Source organism: Aulonocara stuartgranti (genome assembly GCF_965226115.1).
Source record: "Aulonocara stuartgranti genome assembly, chromosome: 7".
NCBI lineage: Eukaryota > Metazoa > Chordata > Actinopteri > Cichliformes > Cichlidae > Aulonocara > Aulonocara stuartgranti.
Window position 1 is genome coordinate 32173378 of NC_138945.1, and position 15009 is coordinate 32188386.

The 15009-nt window shown below is 38.4% G+C and overlaps 2 long non-coding RNA genes across 2 annotated transcripts in view; one reads left to right on the forward strand and one right to left on the reverse strand.

Moving 5' to 3' along the window:
* Nucleotides 1-7075, forward strand: part of LOC309709927 — a 29060-nt gene extending 21985 nt beyond the window's left edge. Inside the window, exons 2-3 of the long non-coding RNA XR_014277634.1 lie at nt 3075-3357; nt 5998-7075. This is a non-coding gene — a long non-coding RNA (uncharacterized lncRNA). The remainder of the gene's footprint in view (nt 1-3074; nt 3358-5997) is intronic.
* A 191-nt stretch (nt 7076-7266) lies between these two features.
* Nucleotides 7267-10827, reverse strand: LOC309712002. Its single transcript, XR_014278153.1, has 4 exons — nt 10600-10827; nt 10429-10493; nt 9412-9641; nt 7267-9267 (listed from the first exon to the last, which is right to left on the reverse strand). It is a non-coding gene; the product is annotated as an uncharacterized lncRNA (long non-coding RNA).
* Between the last annotated feature and the right edge of the window lie 4182 nt (nt 10828-15009).

The following is a 15009-nucleotide window of genomic DNA, read 5'->3' on the forward strand; positions in this document are numbered from 1 at the left end:
AAACTGAACACTAAGCTTGAGCAGTAAACGCTAATCAAAGCCTTTAAATCCATATTCTAATTTCAGAGGTTTTGCATCCAGGTTGTACACTTGGAAAACAAGTATCAGCCCTTGTAAGAGATCGATCAACCTCCTCCATGTGAACACCAGGAGCTTCCTGTCAGTTCTGTTCAGAAGTCTGTATCCCCAAGTGCAGCAGCTGACCCAGCTTGACTTCCCCCTTGCTGCACTGTCAGATTCCTTCAATCTCGTCTTCTAAAGGCATTTTCACACATAAAGTGCAGCCTTAAACTGAAAATTAAATAAATAAATATATTAAAACATATTTGTTAGAGTGTTTACTAGGTGTAACAGGTGTAAAAATTAAGTTTAACATCCAGGCATGCACCAAAACAGAATCTCTGAAGTTTAATGGAGTTCGAAGTTAGCAGGGAGTTAGCGCGCTAAAGATGATACACCATGTTCTGACTGAGAGATTTCTGAAAAATGAAAAGGTACAGCTCTGCCATCACTTCAGACATAAATGAAGACAGAAAACTAAATGGTAGTGGCATTTGTAGGGTTACTGAAGTTGGGCTAGCTGGTATATAATGATGTGCTATGTGGTGGCTAGCTATACAGCTATGGTTAGCTTAATATAAACAGTAAAGCTGGAGGATGAATGCTAACTTTTTTCCACTCAATAAAAGTTAAAGAGAGGGCTCCCGATGGTTAGGGACAAATGCAATTGCATGGCAGGATGCTATAAACACACGAAACTTCAGTCAGGAGAACAACTGAGATAATCGATGTTAGTCATTAATGTACTGCTGCATAATGTACCAGTTAGACCAGTTAGAAGAATCGCAGATAATAGTTCCACAGAGCTAGTCGCCCTTGCTTAAACCACATTCTCAACATTTTCAGTGGCGTGAATATGTCGGACATGACCTATGTACTGCATGTGCTACAACTAAGAAAATATATTTTTGATAAATATAGAGACTTGGTTTGCTTTCCATCTACATGATTGATAATAAGTCTGGGAGTTTAAGACTAAACTGCTAACAACATTAGGTATATAATCTCCAGAGCAACTCAATTAATTAATTATGATTTTTTTTTTTACATCCAACAGGTGTTCTGGCATGAACTATCTAGGAGTCAGTCATAAATCGACCGTTAGCTTTTCCCTCACAGGCAGAGTAATTCTGAAGCCAGGGAGTCCCTCAAACAGCCTAAACTGGTTATTGCTAGGCTAAAAGTACCAGGTGAAGCGTGAAAATGTTGAAACTGCAAAAAATCGTGAAGACTTTGAACATCTCATCATTTTAGTGCACAATGTCATGAAACGATAAAAAGAAGTTGGAGAAGTCTGTGTGTGCAAAGACAAGGCTAAAAATCAATATTGGATGCCCATGATCATCGGGCCCTCAGGCAGCACTGCATTAAAAAAAAAAGCATCAAATAGCTGCATTGGTTCACAAACATTTCCAAAAATTATCGCCTATGAACACAATTAACTATGCCATCCACAGAAATACAGGTCAAAGATGTATCGTGCAAAGAAGATGGCATATGGGAACGTGATCCAGAAATACCACCGTCTTTTCTGGACAAAGCTCATTTGAAATGGACTAAGGCAAAGTGAAAAACTGTTTTGTGGACATATACATTAAAATTTGAAATGAGTTTTTATAAAGAAAAAAAGAGTAACCATTTGTCCTCTTATCAGCATTTAGCACAAAACCCTGTATCTGAGGTTGTATTAGTGTCTTTAGAATTGAGAGCAGGCTTATGTGGAAAGGCACAATCAAAGCTCAAAGCTATATATGCTCCGATCCAGATAACATGTTTTTCAGGGCAGGTTTTTCATATTTGAGCTAGACAATGGTACATTGTAGTATACAGTACAGTTTATCTATTAGAAAAACATGGCTTTGTAGTAGAAGAGTCTGGGTGTTGAACTGACATACCTCCAGTCCAGGCCTTTAAGCAAATGAAAACATTGGGTGCATCATTAAATGAAAGCAATAGTAGAAGCGGTCTGCATGGAAGTGATTAGAACACCTTGTAAATTCTTTGGTTGGTTGAGTGAATACTTTTAGTAATATAGTGTAAGTTGGTGTTCCTCTTCTACTGTATAACTACCCATACTGTGATAAATTTAAAACTCCAAGGAGACAGCCCAGTACAGATAAGACATTTTTTTTATTCCAGCAGTTTACCAAATACCTGTATGAGTTTTTCATTGGACACCAAGCTTCTGAAATTGTACTGTTCATGAAGAGTGGTAGACACATTTCATTGTGCCACATACAGTACTGTTCAAAAACACATTAAATTTGACCATGACTACTGCTATATTTTGTCAAGTTGAAACTAAGACACTCTAAGGAATTACAATTTATGATAAAATGTTTTTGTTTTTGTTTTTTTAAAAAAAAAAAGCAGCAGGTATCAGGTAACAGGTCAATGAGGTTCTCCAGACTGTGACATGGCACAATCAACTGTGATCAAATTGTTGATGCAAAAACAGCATGAGCAGGATTTCATCCAAAGAACAACACACACAATAATAGGTGTTGTTTACCTCAGTGATGTGGCAGGGATGTGCTTGTGATGTTTATATATACCTTTTTAAGAGTGGTTGTGCTGGAAAGAATGCAGTATTTTTCTCTTTTCAGGTCTACCATCAATGTATATTTGCTGCACAGCTAGTGGTTTATAAGTTCATAAAACACAGCTGAACCATTCTGGAAAGAGGCTGAGGTTGGAGTATGTGTTAATTCATAGAATAAAGGATTCAAATAAGTAGGAAGAAGCTACAGATATACTCTGACTGCATTGTAGTAGTGACATAACAAAGAAAATTCATTTTATACATACAAGAGCTATTGAATAGCTTTTTTTCAGGCTTACTCTACTCTGACTGACTAATAGACAAATTCTAGTTGACTAACCTGTCTGTAGAGTTTATTGTATGACCAATATGTACCTCCCAATTGTTATCCACTGAGAGTTTTGCTATGCTTATAGAAATGTGATGTTTGTTTTTCTAATATAATGTATATATGTTTCGTTTTTCTTCCCAGATGTATTTCCATTTACATATTTGATCCCAGAAGAAATGATCCCCAGTCAAAAATATACATTATGTGCTGAGGTTTCTTATAGGTGCATGCTTAAAGCCTGACTGACCTTAGCCATTACAGTCCTCTCTAGAGGATGGTTCTGCAAGATGCTGAAATGGGTCTGAATTAAATTGGACTTCAGAAATACAACAAAAAAAAACCTGCCTGCATCCCTCAAGGACCTATGCAGCTGCCTTGGGCAAGATGAAGATTGGAAAAAACTGTGCATGCATAATAAAAAAAGGTAATTAATTTCAACAGAATGATAATTTTAGTTACTAACAACATACAGCAATGCAGTATTGACAAAATAATTACTTTTCTGAAATATCACAAAGGGACAGAATTATTGTTATTATTATTATTATTATTATCATTGTGTGGATTTTTAGTATATCGTCATGCTCCAATCTTCCCGTTTGCGTTGCCAAGCTGTCAGCATATTCTATTCTATAACCATCATGTTATATGGCCTATGATCTTTCTACCCACGCTATTTAGATGAAGTGGTTCTTTAATGCTTTCAATCCTGTAATTGCCCAATCAACAACTTCTCCATTACTCCCATTACCTCTAAGCACTGTTGACAAAGTTACTTGCACTGAAAGGGCAGCTGAAAAAGCTACAAGCTGTTATTAGCATAGCTAAGCTGCTGCAACAGTAAATCTGTTTTAACTCTAAACAAAAGGCTTTTCAGAAAACACAAGCTGCAGTATATGAATGAGCATTAAATACTTAAATGTTTTTCTTTAAAAAAACAATCACAACATGAATCATACATCATATCATACATGATATTTTCATTTAAATATCATGTATGTATTACTACAGAAGGTTGTACGTCATTTTTTCTTTGTTTATGTAGTGAAATTCACTCTCAACTAATGTCATATGTTAGTTTTTTTGGATACCCCTTTAACCTCATTTTATTTTATCATTTATGTATTTTAAAAGGTAGAGGTTAGTACAGAAATTTCAAAATAAGTCAATTAAGTCCTAAAATCGATATCATGGGACTGTAGCCAGATGTTCTAGTGGTACTGCTGCGGGAGTCATTAGTGCTGTTAAGGAATCATCACAGTGTTAATGATGAAAATGGAACAGAAGCATTTTACACATGGGAGAAGTTTGTATTTTAAACCAAACTTATTCCCACTTAACCTGTAATACAGCATCTGTATAACCTAAGCTCAAAACTGAAAATGAAATGCCACACTTCCAGTCTCCTCATCTGGTTTTGTTAACTGGTGCCCAATCAAGAATTGGCATCTTGAGAAATCAACAATATGCCAGAAAATAATAAAGGGATACACAGTACAGTACAAAAAATACCAGCCTAGCCAAGCTTATTCTGATATAAAATCAAAAAATCAATCAAAAATAAGCTTAATAATAAACAAAATGCAAATAAGTAACTACTGTGTACATACACATCTACCAAGTACTCAGGTTTACTAACACAGCAGTAATAATGAGGCATTGGTGCATATGGTTATATGTTACATCTCTGCATGACTGATAATAAGTCTAGAAGACTAAACTGCCAGCAACAAATTGCCAACAAGATTCAAAAAGCAGATGTATTTCTATAAGCAGGTTTAACGAACTTGTTAACACTGTGATGGGAGTAATTACAGAATTTTTTTTTTTTAAAGATGTCTGACAGGCTGTTTCATTTCCCAATTCAAACCCCATATAAAAGTGTACACTGTATTACAGCATATTAATCTTCTAATTCCAGATGAGACTGTATGAATTCCTCATTAAAAAAACATGTTAAGTGAACAGCAATATGGATTTAGACCAAAAAGTACTAAAATACAGGCACTAAAACTCCCATCTTATCTTAATGACCTTGTAGTACCATATCACCCTATGAGAGCACTTCGCTCTCGCACTGCAGGCTTACTTGTTGTTCCTAGAGTATTTAAAGGTAGAATGGGAGGCAGAGCCTTCAGTTTTCAGGCCCCTCTTCTGTGGAACCAGCTTCCAGTTTGGATTCGGGAGACAGACACTATCTCTACTTTTAAGATTAGGCTTAAAACTTTCCTTTTTGGTAAAGCATATAGTTAGGGCTGGACCAGGTGACCCTGAATCCTCCCTTAGTTATGCTGCAATAGATGTAGGCTACGTCCACACGTACCCGGCTATTTTTGAAAACGCAGATTTTTCTATGCGTTTGCACCTTTCACCCACACGTAAACTGCGTTTTTGGTCACTGAAAACGAAGATTTTTAAAAACTCCGGCCAGGGTGGATATTTTTGAAAACTCCGTTTTTGCATTTACGTGTGGACTAGAAAAACAGAGAAAACGCAGCGTCAAAGGTGTGCGCATTTTTTGACGTCACACTGTGCGCCACGTTATTGGTTCGGTGAAATGAATTTCTACAATACTGTTACTGTTAATTCTACTCTCTGCAGTGTTTAAATGCTTACATATACACACACAGTTACTGTCCCTCCACACATACGACTCGGTTCTGCTTCTATGCCCCAGCTTTGTTTACTTTTTCCCACCAAGGCTTCTAGACTTCTGATTGGCCAACATTTCTGCACGGTTAAGAATATATCGTCACCTGTTGCTTTGGCATGTTCATAGCAGCGTTTTCCTTCATTTCTGCCTTTACGTGTGGACGGGGTTATTTTTTAAAACGAAAACGGAAAATCTCCGTTTTCAAAAATACACGTGTACGTGTGGACGTAGCAGTAGGCTGCCGGGGGATTCCCATGATGCATTGAGCTTTTCCTTTCCAGTCACCTTTCTCATTCACTATGTGCTAACAGACCTCTCTGAAATGAATCATATCTGTTATTAACCTCTGTCTCTCTTCCACAAGATGTCCTTATCCTGTCTTCTTTCTCTCACCCCAACCGGTCGCAGCAGATGGCCGCCCCTCCTTGAGCTTGGTTCTCCTGGAGGTTTCCTCCTGTTAAAAGGGAGTTTTTCCTTCCCACTGTCGCCAAAGTGCTTGCTCATAGGGGGTCATATGATTGTTGGGTTTTTCTCTGTATCTATTGTTGTACAATGTACTGTACAATATAAAGTGCCTTGAGGCGACTGCTGTTGTGATTTGGTGCTATATAAATAAAATTGAATTGAATTGAATTAATAGCATTTGTTCATAAAGTAACAACTACAATTGACAATAAGGAATATTACACTGGGGTCATTTTAGATTAATAAAAAGCTTTTGATACTGTTAATCAAACATTATTAATAATTATTGTTTTAAAAAAAATACATATGTATGGAACTACAGTGGCAGTATTATCATTTTAGATGACACCACCCTAGTGTGCTGAGGCAATGACTTGGGTCAACTTCATGTTTTCAAAATCCAATTAAAGATATGGATTCATTATAAGGCATTGACACAAACCATAAGTCAAGCCAATGTTTGAAAATTACTCACACTACACCAATAAGAAAATTACACTAAATAATAAATTACAAAACATTAACTGAAATTTAATTAACTATTCATAAATAAAGTATCTAAATAATTTGCAGTACTATATAAAGTAAAATTCCAAGGAGCTTGGAAACAAACATTTCTGGACTTCTGTAAGTTTCTTAAAGACATTTCACCTCATCCGGGAAGCTTCTACAGTTCTAAAAACAATTGGTGGAGAGTCCCAGATTTTTAAGGCCTACTGGGAGTATCCCAAAGAGGTTTGTGGACCCACTATTGTTCCTCTGCCTAATCACAGGAGCCAAGTTATGAAAACGGCTGTGGGTCATAATCAGCAGAGGTTTTGGATGAACCCATTGTCAGACCTTGCCCCACCCTATCATGTGACTCAGGGATCTCAAAGCTGGATTATAGATGGCAGACAGTTGGTGTCAGCACCCCCTCTGTTCAAAGATGGTCATTCACAGTGGACATAGATGGCTTCTTTCACTCCTCTTTCAAACCATTTGTCTTCTCTTTACAAAATATGAACATTAGCATCCTCGAAAGAGTGACTGTTTGGTCTCTCCAGTGACGAGGTCTGAGTCTTCCTCGCTGGACTGCACAGCTTATAGTACTTATAGTACTTTTATAGTACTTTGTTAGCCTGTGTTTTGGGGGTTTTGTCTTTCCATATTAAAGTTAGCAATGTGAAATAAAGTAGCTTCTGTAAAACATAGTATGTTGTTTTGTATGTTTGTTTTATATATTTTTTTTATTTCATTGAAAAATATATATTTCATTGCACTTTAGGTTTTATTTATTTCAAAATATAAAAATAAATATTTCAAAATATAAAAATAAATATAAAAAAAACTAACAAAAAATTGCAGAAGTTTAAGTCAGAAGAAAACATTTAAAATCTCAGCTGGACAAGATACACATGAGATATGACATTGATTGCATATCTCATAACAGTGCCAAACTACCAAAATACATCCATGGATACAATCCATCCATCCCTTTTCTTCTAAGTCTAAGTCAGGGTCAGTCATATACACTATACACATCTATACACTGTGCATTACTCCGCTGACATTAACATAATTATTGCTCAATAACCCAGTCTAATACATTTGACATCACTGTAGCTAATACTGTAAATTAAAAGGAAGAAGTAGAAGAAGCAGTAGCTGAGGCTGAACAGTTAATAATTGATTTCCCCTTTGACAGCAGCTTTGCTGCTGATTTGGATATACTTAGTTATTATGTAAAAAGTCTAAATGATGAATGCAGTATAAATAACTCTAAAAACTTTACTGAATAACATGCATATAGAAAACTCATAGCATTTAAGACCTATATTTATGCATATTAAGATTCTCCAGCTCTGAAATGCACCCTGATTTTTAACCTATATAGTTCTTCAACTGCAAACTGCCAAAATCATTCATGCTTGATCTATTTTTGCATCTTGAGTTGCTGGTTACCCCTCTTTTTCTCCTAGATAAATTTAAGATTTATATATTAAATATAGAGTCAGATTCCAGCACTTTATCATGCCTTAAGGAAATTTAGGTCTGCTAAATGATACATGAGTGAACTATGTACTTGAATGAAATTCCCCTTAATTCCCATTCCCCTTGAATGAAAAGAGTTAAACTCTTGAGTCCTTTCTCAAATCCAACTGAGGCTCATTAATTGTGGCTGTGTTTTGTATTTATAAATATACATTCTCACACATGCATATTTACAGTATTAAAATGGAGCCTTTGATTCTTATAAACCTGTTGTTGTGGTGAATTAAAGTATTTTAACTCCACTGATGATGGCTTTTCTAATTCATTATAAATGTTCTTAATCAACAGTAAACATCTTCCACACTAGTTGATAGCTTACTGTCAACAGCTGTTATATAAATGCATATATTGTTTTTTTTTGTAAACAAAACATTTATAGAATACAATTCAAAAGTGATTTGTGGTTGTATTCTTGTGAACAGAAGTTATGGCATTGTCAGTGTCATTCACCAAAATCCATTCTGTTTATGAAGAAAAGTGATGAATGAATGTCATTCCTAAAAAAAAAAAGCAACATAAGTTTAAAACCAGCATTATGTACACATTATGTGAATTTTGTTGCATTCCTCAATTGTACATATACTGCTTGTGCTATTGTCTCTTAACACATTGAAACAATAAGCGTTACATTAGCTGTATGCAATCAAACATGAATGTCCTTATGCATACAATGTAATTTTGCTCATGGGCTGGTATCTTTATTAATATTAAAAATATTTTTTTGTCTCTTTAATATAGTATGAGTACATTGGATTATATCCTTCTTATTTCAACACTGATGTACTGTCCATCCATTAATGTAGTAAGCCTTAGGATTACCACAAGGCAAGGTAGTATATAATAAAGTTATACATTCTTTTCAGCTAATATTCAAAATTTTGTTCTACATAGCAGGACACGTTTAGTCAACATATAATGATTTGCTCTGCTGGGTTGCTGTGGCTATAAGTACTCTTAACTGTCTGTCTATTATTAGGTATCCACGGGGCACCGCTCCATTGTGCTTTTTCTTATACTCCTTCACTGCTATTCTCTAAATTATTGAAACTGTAACAACCTTTTCTGGCAACCATGTAGAATTATTCGTGGACTGCAGTGCAATCAATGGCATCAATTGATGGAGTTTTTGCACTGCTCTCAAATGAACAGTCGTCTTATACATGTAATCACATGTTTGGTGACCTTGAAAAGGGACAAAGATGTAAAAGAATGTAAGTAAACAAACCCCTGGTTTTAATCATATCACCTTGAACAACTGTGCATCCTCAGAAAAATCAATTTCAAGAATAGAAATGGTACAACGGGTCAATGCCCTTTGTGTGTTACCTGCTGAGTAACTATTAGAACAGTATAGCCTCCTGAGGCTGGCTCCAGTAGGGTGGTGACTGGGTCATTAGTGATTCCACAGCGAGAGTGTGGGTGAACTGTGGAAAAGTTCAAAAGCATCCTAGGTGTGTTCCCAAGGGTTGAGGATGGAGGTCTTGAGGGGGATTCTCCACACAGCGTTCAGCATGTCTAATCTCAGCAGGTAGACCCTTGTATAAACACGTGTCTGTCTGCAGGGGGACACAGTCAGGGAGGATGGAAAAGAGCAAATGCAAACCTTCATTATGTAAAGAGTGGTGTATATTGATGAAGACAGAAACAACAGAGGCAAACAGCCACCACACAATCCCTGGATGACACCGACCACCCAGCTCGTCTTATTGTCATGCATGCCCTCTTCTGAGTAGTGATGGGGCACTGGGACAGTGGTAAAAGGCAACATAATCAATCAAAGCAGGCAGCCTGACATTCAACACAGCAGAACATTTCAAAGGGGAAATCACAGCTACAGCAGTTTTCTTTCAATTTGTTTCTGGCGTGCACAAGTGGACAGCAAACATACTGGTCACTTTCTTTCAATGTTCAGCTGATTGCCTGCATATAATGTTTCCTTTCCCTTTGTCAAGAGGATTATGATTAATGTTGATCTCTTATCATGTCAGACAATAATGACCAGTTTCCATAAATATAATAAATACAGAACAGCCAGATGCTTTTCTGATTTGTTTGCTTGTTTGTTTGTTCTTTGGTAAATGAAAAATGTGCGTGGTGCATTTTATTTAACATTACAATTAAGTTATATCTTGGACCAATATTTTTTGTTAGATGCTGACGTCCACTCTCAGCAAAACAATTTTTGTTTTACCCTTGATAAAGCGTTGCTGTTAAGTTAGATAGTACTTTTACTGTATGAACAGGTCAGAAAAAAATACATGGCTTGACAACCAACTTTCCAGAAGACTAGTAAAAGAAAAAACTGCCAAGTTATAAGTAATAAAATCATGCATTTCAACCTACATTGTCTGCTCGAGGGACACACACATCCTCTGTCTGGGAAACAGCTGTGCTGTGTTACTCTTAATCTGTGGGTAATTAGAAAGGTTGAAAATATATTACATATGTATGGACTTGAGATTTAAAAAAAAATAGATTCCAGTGGTATTTATTATTTAAACCTGACTGACTTACTTCATTACGAGAAAGGGAAAAAAACACCTAATTTAATGCTCAGATTGAGAAACTACCTAGAACTTGGCGCAGTAACTGCTCTCTGATAATGAGGATGGGCAAAAGAATAACCAAAACCTATATTTCACCCTCTTTATATCCCTGAAATTGCTAGACTCAAACCAATTTAAGAGATAAAAAAAAAAATGAGCATGAAATAGGAACGGGGTTGGAAGAAAAAAAATATTAAATGTTCTGAATGTATTACATCCCTGAAGAAATTCATAGACAAGACTTGATACGACTAGGTTGTGTGCATAACTGTCATTTGGTTGTGTGAATAGCTTTCATAAGTTATTTACAGATGTTCCATCAGTTTCTTTTGCAGCTCCAAAATGACCTTTTTACACCTACTTGTCCCAACAGAACTTCATTGGTAACAGACGACACAAGCTGAATACAAACAGCATCTAGTTCAATTAGTGCCCACCATTCAAAGGAAGCCTTTGAATGTTTTTTTAAACTCTACATCTTTAAAGTATGGTATTACTCTAAAAGCAGAAGACATTTAATGCTTTCCTCAGCTCAGTGTTCCCAACTCCTCAGTAAGGAAAATCGCTATTGGTTGTCCTAAAAGTCGCTAAATGACGTTATTGCCTAATTTGCATAATTGGTCATGCTAATATAATTGTAGCCTATGTTGTTGGAGAGAGAAATAACATCGTGGAAGAGACATAAAGTAAAAAAACGTCTTAAATACATCTAGAATTTATTTAGAACTACAAATTAAATTATTTTTTTTTAGCAATTGTTTTTTTAATGTCACAATTCCAACCCTGCTCCTTTATCCGGGCTTGGACCGGCAAAAGTGACCCGAAATAGGCACTCTGGTGGAGTTACTTTGTGTGTGTGTGTTTATAAGTACTTTTAAACCATGTGATCCACAAAACAGCATAACAGTAAAAGAAGAACTGACTGCGTTACAGTGAGTGCAGGAGCAGCGGCTTCGCTCATGTGCGATTCATTTGCAGTTTGCACGCAAAGGTGTGAACATCTTCTGCCCTTCAGCAGCTGGGGGAGGACTATCCTCCGCCTGTGAGCGTTTTGGAACAGGCGAGGTGCCCACGGCAGCACCGCTGCTTGTTAAGAGTAAGAGCGATACGCGCTTTCACGTCAAAAAGTCGTCATAAATAAGTCTCCAATGACACTAGAAAAAGTTGCCAGATTTGTCGCTAGTCGCTTTTTAGAAAAAAAGTCGCTAAGGGGGTCTGAAAACTCGCTAAATATAGCGACAAAGTCGCTAAGTTGGCAACACTGCCTCAGCTTGCATGCTTTTAGCTGAAAAGCTATAATTTGAATACCAATATAATAACAGATTTTTCTACTAAAGCTCTAAAAATTAAGTAAATATCTAAAGAAGGACTCACAGAAGCCTGAATATTTGAATAACTGATAATCATATTATTAGTTCAGCTTGTTTGTTTGTGTGCTTGTTTGTAAACCTGGGGCTTCCCTTGCTCTGTCCTCTGCTCGACTGACAGCTGTTCAACCCAGCAGGCCCCTGAGGCAGAACACGAAGCTCCATCTGATGTCAGTTTGTCTGGTGTCAGCAGGCCAAGACACTTTGTTTTTCCATCAGCATCCTCACCTCTGGGGCGAGAGCATCTTTGGTGGTAGACTATTTCACTATCAGTAATGAGACATACTGCATGGTGGGAGTCATCCATGACAAGTTAAGCAAGTCCACACATAGTCACATAAGTTTTCACCTTTCCAAGTGGCGGTGAAAATTCTCTATATTTCTGGTGCTGAGAAATTGGCATTGAGTGCTGGGATTAATGAATCGCTCTTACTGAAAGTGTAGGTGTACTTGTCAGTGACACTGTCCAGGCAGTAAGTGTTCCTGTCAAGTGGAACACAATTCTGTCACATACCTCAGCCTTTAATTATAGTCCAAGCTCTCGTCATCTTGGGCGTTTATTAAAATAGAGCAGGGTAGGCTAAAATGGAAGTCTATAGAATTGACTGTGACAAAAAAGTGTGATAAGTCAAGGTGATTTCATTTTATAATCAGTGATGTTGGGTTTCTTGATTTTCCCTTGACAATGTGTTCTGGTTTCTTACAGATTCTGCTCACCAGTGATGTGCACTGATGAGGTCAAGTTTGTCTTTTAACATAGACAGTTGAGGCTTTATTTTATGGGATAGTTTGGATCCATCAATCTTTTCTCATATTCATTCTAAGGTTTTCAAACTGCAAGCCTTAGTGTCATCTGATTTGGTTCATGCATGGACCCATCAGCTTCCAGTAATAGGAGGATTTCCCGACAAGACAAATATATGGAGATATGAAGGACTCACAGAAGCCTGAATATTTGAATAACTGATAATCATATTATGAATTAAAGAGAAGGTGTATTGCAAGGCCAGCTATCTGGACTGAGTTGTTGTTTTGTGTCCAAAGATAATTTTTTAAAATAAAATAGTACAGTTGAGCTATTCTGTTCACCAGTAATAAAGGGAATAAATGAGCTAAAATTTTATCTTCAGATGATTTAAATAAAGTGGGGAGAAATGCTACTAATGTAATGACTCTGTATTTCAATGTAATTCTATTAGACTGCTCCGGATTCTTGAGAATACAGGCATGGTCACATGTGAAGCGGCCTAACCAGAGAAGCCCAGACCTTCCTCTCCTCAGCCACCTTCTGAGACTTATCCAGGCCAGCCGCAAGATATATTTTTTCCAGCATGTCCAGCGTCTGACCCTTGGGCCTCCTCTCAACAGGACGTGCTCAAAGTACTCCCCCAGGAAGTGCCCATCCTTATCAGATGACTAAACAATCTCAACTGGCTTCTTTAGATCTGGAGGACTACCAGCTGTACTTGGAGCACCTTGCGTATAATTGAACTGCTTATGCTGTCTTTAAGGGGTGGGGGGTGAGTGTGTGATATGTTTTCAGATGAATCATTAACATCATAGAAAGAAATATTAAGAGCAATCCCTAAATTGATTTGGTGTGCACTGCAAAATACCTGAAATTCATATTTGCATGACACCACAACATTACTTGTATAACAGAGTGGTGTATGTCAGTGGTATCAATAATTGTTAATGGGCTTAGAAATGCAGTCGTATATTTTGATTTAAAAACTTTAAAAATACATTAAATTTATAGTCATAGCAAAAAAAGGGGAAAAAATGGCACAATTAAAAGGCTTGAGAAAATTCTGATATGGTTAACTGTCAATATCTAGAAGGGATTAAAAATATTAATGAAAAATGAAGGTGTGGCAAAACAGCTGAATGAATGAACATTCAGACCTTCTTGTAGATGCAAATCTAAATTTACTCGTTGAGCCTTTGCCTGGTCACCTTGCCTGTTTTATTCGACCGGATGTGTTTAGAGTTGCCATCCCCACTCCATCATCACCAGAGCTTTCCTTGTTATTGTAGGAAAGCCTACAATAAGCCAGAGCTTTCCAAAACACAGGGAACAAAAGTCCAAAACAGAACAAAACAACAGCACTAAGGAACAGTTCAAAAGGAAACAAACAAAAGGGTCCACGAAAGGCGCAGAGGCCCAGGCAACAGTCTTGAAAAGGGTCAGGGGGCCGGCCCGGAGGACAATGGCCGAAGAGACCAGAAAAAAGTTCAGGAGGTCAGCCGCGAAGCCAGCGGCGGCGACTGAGCAGGTCTGGAGGCCGGCCGTGAGGAAGGCAGCGGCGGCAACTTAGCAGGTTCGGAGGCCAGCGGCGCGGAAGGCAGCACAGAACGACACCGTTCAGGAGGGCGTCCACGATGGTGATGACGTCCAGCCATCGGCCTGGAAGGTGGCCGAACAGGACAAGGTGAGGCAGGGCCAGACGGTGTGGAGACCTCTGGCATAGTCAAAGTGGAATCAGCCCGTGCGAAGGCCTTAGGCAGAGACAAAGCAGGACCAGACGGCAGCATGGCAACAACAGGTGACCGAACAGGTGGTGGCACTGCAGGCGTCAGTGTGGAAACTGCAGGAGGTGGCGCTGCAGGCAACGGCGTGGGAGCCGCAGATGGTGGCGCTGCAGGCGACAAAGACTGGACGGGTCCCTCGGACACTCCAGCGGAGGCAGGTTGCCAAACGGGCCCCTCGGACCCTCCAGCGGAGACGGAAGGCCGAACGGGCCCCTCTGACCCTCCAGTGGAGGTAGAAGGCCGAACGGGCCCCTCTGACCCTCCAGCGGAGGCAGATAAAGGCCGGACGGGCCCCTTGGACCCTCCAGCGGAGGCAGACGAAGGCTGGATGGGCCCCTGGGTCCTTCCAGCAGAGACAAACAAAGGCTGGTGCGGTTCTCCAGAACCCCCAGCGGGAACAACAGACGAAGGCCGGACGGGCCCCTTGGACCCTCCAGCAGGAACAGGTGGTTGAACTGATAAGTGAGCTAATGTGTGAG